The following is a 13111-nucleotide window of genomic DNA, read 5'->3' on the forward strand; positions in this document are numbered from 1 at the left end:
GACTTTGATAAACATGAATTACTTAAAGATTTGTGACAGAACAGTGGATTTAAAAAAAATATATTTATTTTAGATGTTAAAATCTAAAAATATCAGAAAGTACTTACTTTTGTTCTACTAATGATAGCCTGAAGAGTATCTCGTAGCAGCCACATGGATTGCAACACGACGAACAATGTTCGTACATGAACGACGGACCTGCATACAGTAATAGGAAATGATAATCGATAGCTAAACATATTGAATCAACATTATTTAAAAATCAATTTGTCAACGTGTGAAAATATTGTTTCACTTTTATTTGCTGAACGGGTAACACGTATCCTTCGGAGTTCGGTTTGTTAAAATCAGAATGAAGGAAGTTCCATGATTTTTAAAAGAAGCACTAATTGTGTGTGACCATCAAAAGGTTCATAAAAGAACATTCAATGAACTACCGGTGCAGTAAAAACACTTAATTCTCATTCTCTAGTAACGGTATACAAGCTAACAGAAACAGAATTTTTCAAAAACAAACTAAAGAATATAATAAAAAATATCTTATCGAAGACTAATCTCATTTACTAAAAATATTAGGGCAATATATATAATATATAGAATAATACCGTCTTACATACCCTGTGTGGTATGTGATCCTAACTGTTAGTGACGTATTTTCCATAAAAGCTATTAAAATTGAATCAAATGAACGGACAAAAATATTTCATTTCCTACCTGGTTGCAATCAGTGTGTAAACAATCTTAATTTTTATCTTTAAATCGTTTACTATTGTATGTTGTCAGAGTAACAACATGACAAAACGTAATTTTATCCCTTATTCGTTCATGTTTTTGTTTTTGAAAAGATTAAGAGTTTTTCAAACTTTTTTCTTTCAAATCAAGGTCAAGTTTTCCTTACTTTTATATTTCATAGATATAGGAAGATGTGGTATGAGTGCCAATGTGACAACTCTCCATCCAAGTTACAATTTATAAAAGTAAACCATTATAGGTCAAGGTACGGCCTTCAACACGGAGCATTGGCTCACACCGAACAGCAAGCTATAAAGGGCTCCAAAAACTTACTAGACAGTGTAAAACCATTCAAACGGAAAAACCAACGGTCTTGTCTATATAAAAACGAAAAACGAGAAACATGTATGAACTACATAAACAGACGACAACTACTGTAATCAGATTCCTGACTTAGGACAGGTGCAAACATTTGCAGTGGGATTAAACGTTTTAATGGTACCAAACCTTCTCCCTTTTCTAAAAAAATAGTATAACATCACAACATAGAAAAACACACTATAAAATATCAATTGGAAGGCTTAACTCAATCAAAAAACGTAAATTAACACACAATGAACGAATAAATTTGACCTGTGACACCTGAATGCAAATACACAGTTAATAAAAAAATTACAAGGGATTAATAATTAATGTCAAAAGTAAATAAACAGGTTTAAACAAAGTTAAAGTATGATATCACTATGAAATGTCAAACAATTTGTAGAAAATCATCACTTTTGAAGAAACCTGCGTCATATTATACACAGGTAAAAGAAAATAATTTTGTTGTTAAGTATACTTCTTCTTCTGTGTGAATAAAATCTTCCGTTAAGGAATACCAAGAAATTTCCTAAATATCAATAAAACTAATCTAACACTTGGTACATATGAGGTGATTATCAACAATAAAACTATACAATTAAAAACCAATTGTTCAGAGAACAATTGAAGGTCTTTCCACCCATAAAGATCTATTTTGATATGAAAATATTAAAATTTGGTTTAAAATGTCATTTCTAGCGTCAATTGATAGCTTATTGTACGCTGATTCCAAAAATATATGGTTTCTATACATTTTTTTTAAATAAGGGAGATAATTTGTCACTTCCGGTTTGAAAAATGTTACTTCCGGTATAATTTGAATGTTTACTTGACACTGATTCCAAAAATATATGGTTCTATATACTTTTATATTAAATAGGTATAAAAAATAGCTACTTCCGGTTTACACAAGGTCACTTCCGGTTGGATTTTTCAAGGTCAAATGGCTTGCAACTTATGCAAAAAGTCCCATGGCCTTATCATGTATACATATGAGGTTAAAGCAAAGGTCAAAATCTAGAACGTCAAATTTACCTATGACCTTGAGATCAATTTCAAGGTCATAAACCAAGGACCTCAAATCAAAAGACCCTGGGTCTTAATTATATATGGTTAATGAGTTATATCACCATACGCGTATTTTTAAATACAAGAGGGGAGAAAACTCTTATTTAATGTTAGCGCACCCTTTTAACCAAAATGTATGTGTTACGACATGTCGCAACTAACAATTTAGTAATAATATGTTGTCGATATCTTGTACGGTTTTTGAAAAGAAGTGAGAATAAGCCAAAATCAAAATTTAGAATATGACTTGACCTTTGACCTTGACCTAATTTCCTTTTTTTTATACCAAGGACCTCAAATCCAAAGACCCTAGGCCAATACCACTTATGGTTTACCAGTTAGAAACGCATATCACTTATATCAAATACATAAGGGGGAATAACTCTCATATGGAGTCTCCAGATAGCTTCGGTCAAAATAAAAATCCTAATCCTGAAGATGTAACGAGCAATTCGGTCAAATAAATTTGTCGTAATCTTTTACGGTTGCGAAGGAGTAGTGACCACAAGAAAAACAGTGTTTGGGGAGATAACTCTTACAACGTAAGATATTTGGTTACGCGGTTGTCAGTTTTAAAAGCGTATAAACTATATGATATCATATTCCAAATATCTAAGCGACATCTTATGAAACAACAAAACTAAGCAAGAATAAAAATTAGGCGTAAGAAAAAAAATAATAATTAAAAACCAATGGTTCAGAGAACAATTGAAGGTCTTTCCAACCATTAAGATCAATTTTGATATAGAACTATTAAAATTCAGTTTGATATATCATATCCAGCGTCAAATGATAGCTTATTTTACACTGATTCCACAAATATATGGTTTCTATACATTTTTTTCTAAATAAGGGAGATACATTGTTACTTCCGGTTTGAAATATGTCACTTCCGGTTGTATTTGATAGTTTACTTGATACTGATTCCAAAAATATATGGTTCAATAAACTTTAACTTTAAATAAGTACACAAAAAAGCTACTTCCGGTTTACACCAGGTCACTTCCGGTTGGCTTTTCTATGGTCAAGTGGCTTGCAACGTAATGCAAAAAGTCCCATGGCTTTATCATGTATACATATGAGGTAAAAGCAAAGGTCAAAATCTAGAACGTCAATTTTACCTATGACCTTGAGCTCAATTTCAAGGTCATAAACCAAGGGCTTCGAATCAAAAGACTATAGGTCTTAATTATATATGGTTAATGAGTTATATCACAGTATGTCTAATTTTTAATATAAGAGGGGAGAAAACTCCAATTTAATGTTAGCGTACCCTTTCAACCAAAAGGATTAGGTCCAGTAAGGGCCGATATTGGCCTCAAAATTCAGGTTCATCTGATGAAGGATTTATGACACTTTTTAAACATTTAAGTGTCTACTTCAGTCGATTCAATTAGTTTATGTGAAAGATTTTAACTGATTTAGTCATTAAAGACGCTCAAATTCAAGCTTAAATATGAAAAATCTATCAAATATGCCATAATATGTCACTTTTCAGATGGTTTTTGTCAAAAATGAAAGTGGCCGCATCCGTGTTCATTTTCAACCTTTATATATGTTATGTATTATCATCAAATACAACTTACATTTAAATATCAAGAATGAACACAAATGCGGCCACTTCCATTTCAGACGGAAACCGTCTAAAAATTAACCAAAATGCTACAATTTCGAAGATTTCAGTAATTTAGTATGACTTAATGATGCTAGTAACCGATACATGTGCATTGTATTGTCAAAAACAGCCCATATTTATTTAACAGAAGTATTCTTCTTTCCAATAAATAGCTAAAAATTTACATTTTAACAATTTTGTAAAACTGCTATATTTTGGGGCCAAAAAGGGGTCTTACCGGGCCTACTCCTTTATGTGTTACGACATGTCGCAACTTACAATTTAGTAAAAATATGTTGTCGATATCTTATACGGTTTTTGAAAAGAATTGAAAATAAGTCAAAATCAAAATTTAAAATATGACCTCGACCTCTGACCTTGACCTAATTTTCTTATTTTTGGATCAAGGACCTCAAATCAAAAGATCCTAGGTCTCTATCACATGGAGTGTTCATATCGCTTCGGTCAAAATAAGACAAATCATGCAAAGGATATAGCGAGCAATTTTATAAAATAAATTTGTCGCTTTTTTTTGCGGTTACGGAGTAGATGTAGTCACAAGGAAAACAGTGTTCGGGGAGATAACTCTTACAAAGAAAATTGTTCGGCTTAGAATGGGTGAAAATAAAAAGCGCATAAACTGTATGATACTATATAAGAAATATCTTAGCGACATATTACGAAACAAAAATGTTACGTGAAAACAAAATTTGGCGGAAGAAAATAAAAATAATAATCAGAACAAATACAATAGGTCTTTCCACAGAAAAGTGGAAAGACCTAATTAGTGCTAGATAAAACTTCCTGTACAGGTCCAAGAACAGCATCTAAGGAAAAATGAAATAATTTTGATGTTCATAGTACGAAGAAGTGAACATTTGTAGTAATACCAAATAATCAAAGCTGGTATATAGACAAGATCCATGTTAACATTAAATATCAAAAAAGCATTACAAATAGTATCAACAGATCAAATTAAAAAGAAAGTACGATTTGAGAGTACTCGCAGTTACTGACAGCTAATTAAAAGCCAAAACAATTAATAATAAAAAATCATGCATCAGAGACTAAAATCAACTAAAATACATCCCAGGGATTTAGTATTTTAACGTCATGAACAGTCAAAGAAGACATGACTTGTGCAATGCCAAAAATAAATGTATCGACAGGTAGTAGGATAGTAAGGAGTGACTTCTTTATAGATAAAAATGAACGTGTGTGTGTCTCTATACATCCCGTTTGAAAAGAAAATTCAAATTTAGTTATGTTCAGTTCACATGTAAACACCACTATTATTATCACGCGATACATCACAGTTACTGTAGCTCCCACTGTAAAATTAAATTATTTTTATTTCTTAAAAGCTATGAAAATACCAAGGGAACCATATGGCAGAACTTTGATTATTTTGCAAACTGGTATAGTGGCTTTATTTACTGTACTTTGAAGCCCCAAAATAAAAATTTAAACATCGCATCAACAATTTGGTCTCATAGATTCGAAATATGTACAGATGAACATTGTCAATTTTAAAAACTTTTGGTCATTCTAGTTTTAAAAACTGATGTTTAACCGTAGTATAATTGTCATATAAAAAAAAAAATTCGAACATGTACAGATAGATACAACCCGAGATTGTTCATGATTTTTCTGCATATAGGGAAACACTTCAAAGGTTGAATTTTCAAGAAAAAAAACTTTTATCTCACATTTTTCCTGAATTTTCGGCCAAAAACCTAAGTATTTCGCATTTCCCGTTGCGTAAACATTGACATTTAAAGCATCTTCCTCACAATGACATACAAATTTTGTTAATATAAAAAAAACTGGAAATAGGTATAATTGCAAATAAGACAACTATCAATAAGAGTTCAAATGACGTGGATATTAGCAATTATAGGTCACCATACGGCCTTCAACTAAGAGAATACAGCATACCGGATAGTCGACTTTATAAGTCACCAAAAAGAAATATGTATTAAAACAATTCAAACGAGAAGCTAACGACCTAATTTATAACAAAACAATTAACAAAAATCAAAAATGAGAGACATCAACCAACGACAATCACTTAACCACAGGCTCCTAACTTGGGACAGGCACATACAGAACTCGCACTTGGAAATATCCATAAATAAAAGTTTTTACGGACACGTAAGTTTAAGACACAATTGGGAAAAAAATATGGTTATCCATAAATCAAATTTAATTTTTAACTATTAACCTACAACCAAGGAATAATCTGTGTTCCTTGTTGTTTTTCACTCTTTTAATGGAAACTGCTCACATATTGAGGTTAAATTGTTTGGGAACTACCTAGCAATGGACTAAGCATAATAACGGGACCTTCAAAGGTGAGCCAGTCTGCTGTAGTTACATTTTTGTGGTTCATAGTCTGATCTATTTACATAAATTAGATCTTTATTCTCGTAAACCAAAGTTTATGGTAGAGAGACTGTTACGGAGACGATTTGAATTGTGCAGTGGAATAAACGTTCATATAAAGTTCGACGATTTGCGACTTGGAGTTCGACGACAATGTTATACCAATAGCATTATTATATCCAAAACATATAACTATGTTTTCGATGTTAACTTATCGCATGACATGATAAAAACGAATTGTTTACGTCTGCTACATTAGACATAAAATGTCACACCAATTTAACCTGATTCCCAGATATGATCAAAACAAAGTAATTAAATCAACACAGCTGCATTACAGACGACTATTATTTGAACTCTAAATGACTAGACTGACCTACTGAGAGTGGTTCCATTAACTTGATGAACTATGTTGTATAAAAATACCGAGATGTTTGTCGTTAGACGATGACATTGTTTCAACGAGTCTTCATACATTCAGCGACGCTTCTCAGAAGGCTTATGGATCAATTATATATGCAAGACACGAGTATAAGAGTGGAACGATATCTACAAGGTTAATAGCAGCGAAGTCGAGAGTTACTCCGTTAACTTCAGTCAGCATTCCACGACTTGAGTTGATGGCCGCAGTTTTAGGATTAAGATTAGCACTTTCAGTTAAACACGCATTAGAAGTGCCTGAGTATAACATGACATTTTGGTCAGATAGCATGAATATGTTATACTGGATTAGAGGTAAAAGCCGTGAATTTAAGCCGTTTGTAGGGAATCGAATCGGAGAATTTCACTCTTCATCGCATCCCAAACAATGGCGACATGTGCCAACAAAAGTTAACCCGGCAGATTTACTATCTAGAGGTAGGAAAATAAAGTAATTACAGTCGGACGTAATTTGGTGGAATGGACCGGAATTTCTACAAGAAGAAGAACCGCAATGGCTGGAAACTAATGTTCAGATAGAAAATGTACGTGACACCGAACTTAAACGTCAAAAGAAAACAAGCGAAAACGTAACTAACTGTACTACACTGAAAAGTATTCACACTTGTGATTCAGATTGGCGTTAAGATCCCGTACCTTATTCAAGTTTGGTAAGACTAGCTCGTGTACAAGCGTATGTGTACAGATTTATTGACAATTGTAGACTTAAGCAAGAACAACATCGTAAAGGAAGTTAATCTACCGTCGAATATGCAGATGCCGAACTGGAAATAATTAAAAATGTACAAAGGGAGGCATTTTCAGACGAATATAACGCTCTTATAAAAAGTAAAGATTTACCGAAAACTAGCAAAGTGTTAGGATTATAACCGCGAATTGATGAAAATGGATTAATCAGATGTGTACGCCAATTTTCTACCGTTTGAAGCAAGGTATCCGATTATATTACCACGAAAAAATTGGGTCACGAAGCTTATTGTGAAACGCTATCATGAACGTGGAAAACATGTTAGTGGGACAAATCAAACATTTTCAGCATTATCGTTACGCTTTTGGATTAAATCAGGGCGAGAAGAAATATGAGAATATGAACATGAATGTTATACGTGTCGTAAGAGGAAAGCTAAACTTGCTGAGCAAGTGATGGCTCCGTTACCGGAAATTCGTTTCAAAACACCGTTACATGCTTTCGCTCGAACAGCAGTTGATTTTGGGAGACCCTTCATAACAGTTCAGGGGAGAGGAAAACGACGTCAGAAAAGATACTTGTGTCTATTTACATGTTTAGCGTCACATGCAGTACATTTAGAAGTAGCATTTGGATTAGATACGGACTCATTTCTTAACGCATTTTATCGGATGGTGAATAGGCGAGGTCTTCCTAAAGAGATTATTTCAGACAATGGAACTAATTTTGTTGGAGCAAATAGGGAACTCAAAGAACAAGTTGCACTTTTAAACAATGATAAAATACAGAATTCAATTAGTAATCAAGGGATTAAGTGGCATTTTAATCCACTACTAGCGCCTCATTTTGGTGGTATTCACGAAACTATGATCAAATCCGCTAAAAGGGCAATTTACGCAATATTAGGAAATGCAGACATTAATGATGAGGAACTTTTAACAGCATTTACCGGAGCTGAAGCGCTTATTAATTCGAGACCGCTTACGTACCAGTCAGTCGATCCGAAAGATGATACACCTTTAACACAGAATCACTTCTTGCACGGACAATAAGGTGGTCATTCCGCTCCGGAATCAGTTGATGATACAGATTTTAACCCTAGAAAACGCTGGAGAAGAATACAGGAATTAATCAGACATTTTTGGAAACGTTGGATAAGAGAATGGTTGCCTGGACTAAATAAACGTGACAAGTGGACTAAACCGAAAAGGGACATGAAAACTGATGATATTGTCATGAATTTGAACGTTCCGAGAGGAAATTGGCCGCTTCACAAAATAATCGAAGTTTTCCCCGGAAAAGATGGACATGTTCGCGTTGCGAAAGTTTCACTTGGACAAACAGTAATAATAAGACCAATATCAAAACTGTGTCCGTAAGACATTGAAACCTCCGAAAATGACGGTGATGAACAATTGAAATAATTTGGACATTTGTTTCATTTTAATCTTCGTGACCCAATTTTTTCCGTGGTAATATAATCGAATATCTTGCATCAAACGGTAGAAAATCGGCGTACTCTAAACGTCCATCACATCTGATTAATCCATTTTCATCAATTCGCGGTTGTAATCCTAACACTTTGCTAGTTTTTGGTAAATCTTTACTTTTTATAAGAGCGTTATATTCGTCTGAAAATGCCTCCCTTTGTACATTTTTAATTATTTCCAGTTCGGCATCTGCATATTCGACGGTAGATAAACTTCTTCTTGCTTAAGTCTACAATTGTCAATAAATCTGTACACACACGCTTGTACACGAACTAGTCTTACCAAACTTGAATAACGTACGGGATCTAAACGCCAATCTGAATCACAAGTGTGAATACTTTTCAGTGTAGTACAGTAAGTTACGTTTTCGCTTGTTTTCTTTTGATACTTAAGTTCGGTATCACGTACATTTTCTATCTGAATATTAGTTTCCCGCCATTGCGGTTCTTCTTCTTGTAGAAATTCCGGTCCATACCACCAAATTACGTCCGACTGTAATTGTTTTATTTTCCTACCTCTAGATACTAAATCTGCCGGGTTAACTTTTGTTGGCACATGTCGCCATTGTTTGGGATGCGATGAAGAGTGAAATTCTCCGATTCGATTCCCTTCAAACGGCTTAAATTCACGGCTTTTACCTCTAATCCAGTATAACACATTCATGCTATCTGACCAAAATGTCATGTTATACTCAGGCACTTCTAATGCGTGTTTAACTGAAAGTGCTAATCTTAATCCTAAAACTGCGGTCATCAACTCAAGTCGTGGAATGCTGACTGAAGTTAACGGAGTAACTCTCGACTTCGCTACTATTAACCTTGAAGATATCGTTCCACTCTTATACTCGTGTCTGGCATATATAATTGATCCATAAGCCTTCTGAGAAGCGTTGCTGAATGTATGAAGACTCGTTGAAACAATGTCATCGTCTAACGACAAACATCTCGGTATTTTTATACAACATAGTTCATCAAGTTCACGGAACCACTCTCAGTAGGTCAGTCTAGTCATTTAGAGTTCAAATAATAGTCGTCTGTAATGCAGCTGTGTTGATTTTAATTACTTTGTTTTGATCATATCTGGGAATCAGGTTAAATTGGTGTGACATTTTATGTCTAATGTTGCAGACGTAAACAATTCGTTTTTATCATGCGATAAGTTAACATCGAAAACATAGTTATATGTTTTGGATATAATAATGCTATTGGTATAACATTGTCGTCGAACTCCAAGTTGCAAATCGTCGAACTTTATATGAACGTTTATTCCACTGCACAATTCAAATCGTCTCCGTAACAGTCTCTTTACCATTAACTTTGGTTTACGAGAATAAAGATCTAATTTATGTAAATAGATCAGACTATGAACCACAAAAATGTAACTACAGCAGACTGGCTCATCTTTTAAGGTCCCGTCGTTATGCTTAGTCCATTGCTAGGTAGTTCCCAAACAATGTAAGCTCAATATGTGAGCAGTTTCCATTAAAAGAGAGAATTTGTTTGGGAAGCGATGAATTTCTCCGATTTGATTCGCTACAAACGGCTTAAATCCACGGCTTTTACCTCTAATCCAGTATAACACATTCATGCTATCTGACCAAAATGTCATGTTATACTCGGGTACTTCTAATGCGTGTTTAACTGAAAGTGCAAATCTTAATCCAAACACTGCGGCCATCAACTCAAGTCGTGGAATGCTGACTAAAGTAAACGGAGCAGCTCTCGACTTCGCTGCTATTAATCACGTAGATATCGTTCCACTCTTATACTCGTGTCTGGCATATATAACTGATGCATAAGCCTCCTGAGAAGCGTCGCTGAATGTATAAAGACTCGTTGAAACAATGTCATCGTCTAACTGCAAACATCTCGGTATTTTAATACAACATAGTTCATCAAGTTCACGGAACTACTCTCTAGATTTGTCAACGAGTATTTCGTCTAACTGGTCGTCCCAGTCTAATCCTGCTGTCCTTATCTCTTGTAATAGTAATTTTCCTCTTATTGTGTCCGGCGCAATAAATCCCAACGGGTCGAATAACGTAGCAACTTTGCTTAGAATGTTTCGTTTAGTAAATTTGAAATCATCTGCAGGTATGTTCGCTTTAAACGTGAATATGTCATTGTCTGCCTGCCATATAACTCCTAGACTTTTCACAGACGGTAAATATCCCTCATCGAGATCGACTTGTGAAGCGCGATCTTCTTCTGGAATACATTGCAAAACTGCCTTTGAATTTGATAGCCATTTTCGTGCATACATCCCTGCTTTTGCCCATAACTGTGACAGCTGATTATAAAGTTCTTTGACTTGTTGATCGTTGAGTTCAGAGTCCATACTGTCGTCAATGAACGTAGATTTAAGAACTGTTTCGGCAGCTCGCAGATATGAATCTTTCATCATTTCGGCATGTTTTTGAGAAACAAGCTGAGCTTGAAATGGAGACGAATTTACTCCAAAAACAACACTATTGAATTCGTACTCCTCTGGTACCTGTTCAATTCTCATTGAGCGCCATATAAATCTGTGAAACGGCCTGTCGTCTGGTTCAATTTCAATTCTTAAATACATGTCGGCGATGTCACAAACAAGTGCAACTGGGTACTTTCTGAATCGTAGCAGTACATCAAATAAATCCTGTTGTAACTTTGGTCCTTGATGAATAGTGTCATTTAGCGAAATCCCCTTAAACTTTGCAGACGCATCAGATACAATCCTCGTTTTTGTAGTTTCCTTGTCAGGTCTTATCATCGGAAAATGCGGCAAATACCATTTTCCTGTAACAGTCTCCTCCTTTGCCGACACTTTGCGAACATATCCTTTTTCAATATATTTCTCTATGGTTTTTGTATAATCTTTTGCAATACTCGGGTATTTGTTTAATCTTTTTTCGGTGTTTTCTAATCTACTCAATGCCATGTTGTAATTGTTCGGTAACGAAGGTGTGTCGTCCTTCCATGGTACTTTCCTCGTAATGTCCGTCCTTAAATTCCAAAGATTGCTCTACCTTAGACAATGCCTTCCGCTCATCACTGTTTAGAAATAGGCTTTCGCTTGGTGTTTTGACATTTTCGATTTCCCAAAACTTCCTTATAATGTTATCTAAATCATTACGATTCTCTTGTCCACGAGCAAAATACGTTCGGTTAAATAGTGTGTGCTCCTGTACGCTATTCGGATCTCCAATGCACGTCCAACCTTACGGCGTTAGTCTAGCAATTGGTTCTCCAGGTTTACCACATATATCTCTATAAGAATAATGTAGATCTGGATAGTCCAGCCCGATCAACCTATCAACGGTAGGTCTTTGTCCTAGATTCGGAAATTTAATCTCAGCAAGATGCTCCCATTTCCGAGCGTGTTGTTTCCCGTCAACTGGTTGTAAACTTCCGGTTACACGGTTATTAAAGAATGCAACTATCTTGGCGTCTGTTTGTCCATTATGACTTTGAAGTCTAACCTCGACTGGCATAATTTCAAATGTTTCGACGTTGTGGTTTAACACATTAACTGTCTTTTTCTAAACTTGTCCCTGAAGTCCCAATTCGGCGACAACATCAGCGTTGATATACGTTTTCGTACTTGCTTCATCAAGTAATGCATTAACGTTTACGGTACGGTTTCCATTTTTCAATATAACGGGCACAGTTCTAAGCGTTACGAAGTTTGATTTTCTGTCTCTGTCGATCATTGTGCGATCCTTACTCTCCCCCTCAGTGGCGGCGGCTGTAACTTCCTTCTTTTCAGTAGCATAGTTCTGTTTTGTTTTCGATTCGGTTCTCACGGGAACTTTTGGCTCACTGAACGATTGTTTATCAATTATCCGATCCCTATGTAAAAGTCTGTGGTGCACTTCTTTGCATCCATCCAAGTTACACGCTCTACTTTTTGGACACTGCTTACCAACGTTATCATGTCCTAAACAACGATGACATAACTGAAGTAGTTTTGTGGTATCCCATTTGTTGTGAACGGTTAATTTCCGAAATTCATCACATCTCCAGACTCCATGATGACCGTTACAAAACTTGCACAAAGGTTTCACTGATTCCCTGTTTCCGGTGTTGTCTTCATTTTGCGATTCTCCAAAAAATTTTCTAAATCCATCCGTACGATTTCCCTTATAATTCCGCTGTGAATTGCTACTAGTGTTCGCACTTAATCCGTGAATTGTTTCTGATGCTATAGTTTGGAACTCTGACTCCTGTAAAATCCACTCCCGTAGACATTCAACTGACTCTATTTTTCCGCTTTCGAATATCCAACGATGGTACCTCGACAACATAGATTCTGTCATCTTTCGCTGCAATTTGTTGTACAAAGAACCAT

The sequence above is a fragment of the Mytilus californianus genome, unplaced genomic scaffold (genome assembly GCF_021869535.1).
Source record: "Mytilus californianus isolate M0D057914Y unplaced genomic scaffold, xbMytCali1.0.p SCAF_7, whole genome shotgun sequence".
Lineage (NCBI taxonomy): Eukaryota > Metazoa > Mollusca > Bivalvia > Mytilida > Mytilidae > Mytilus > Mytilus californianus.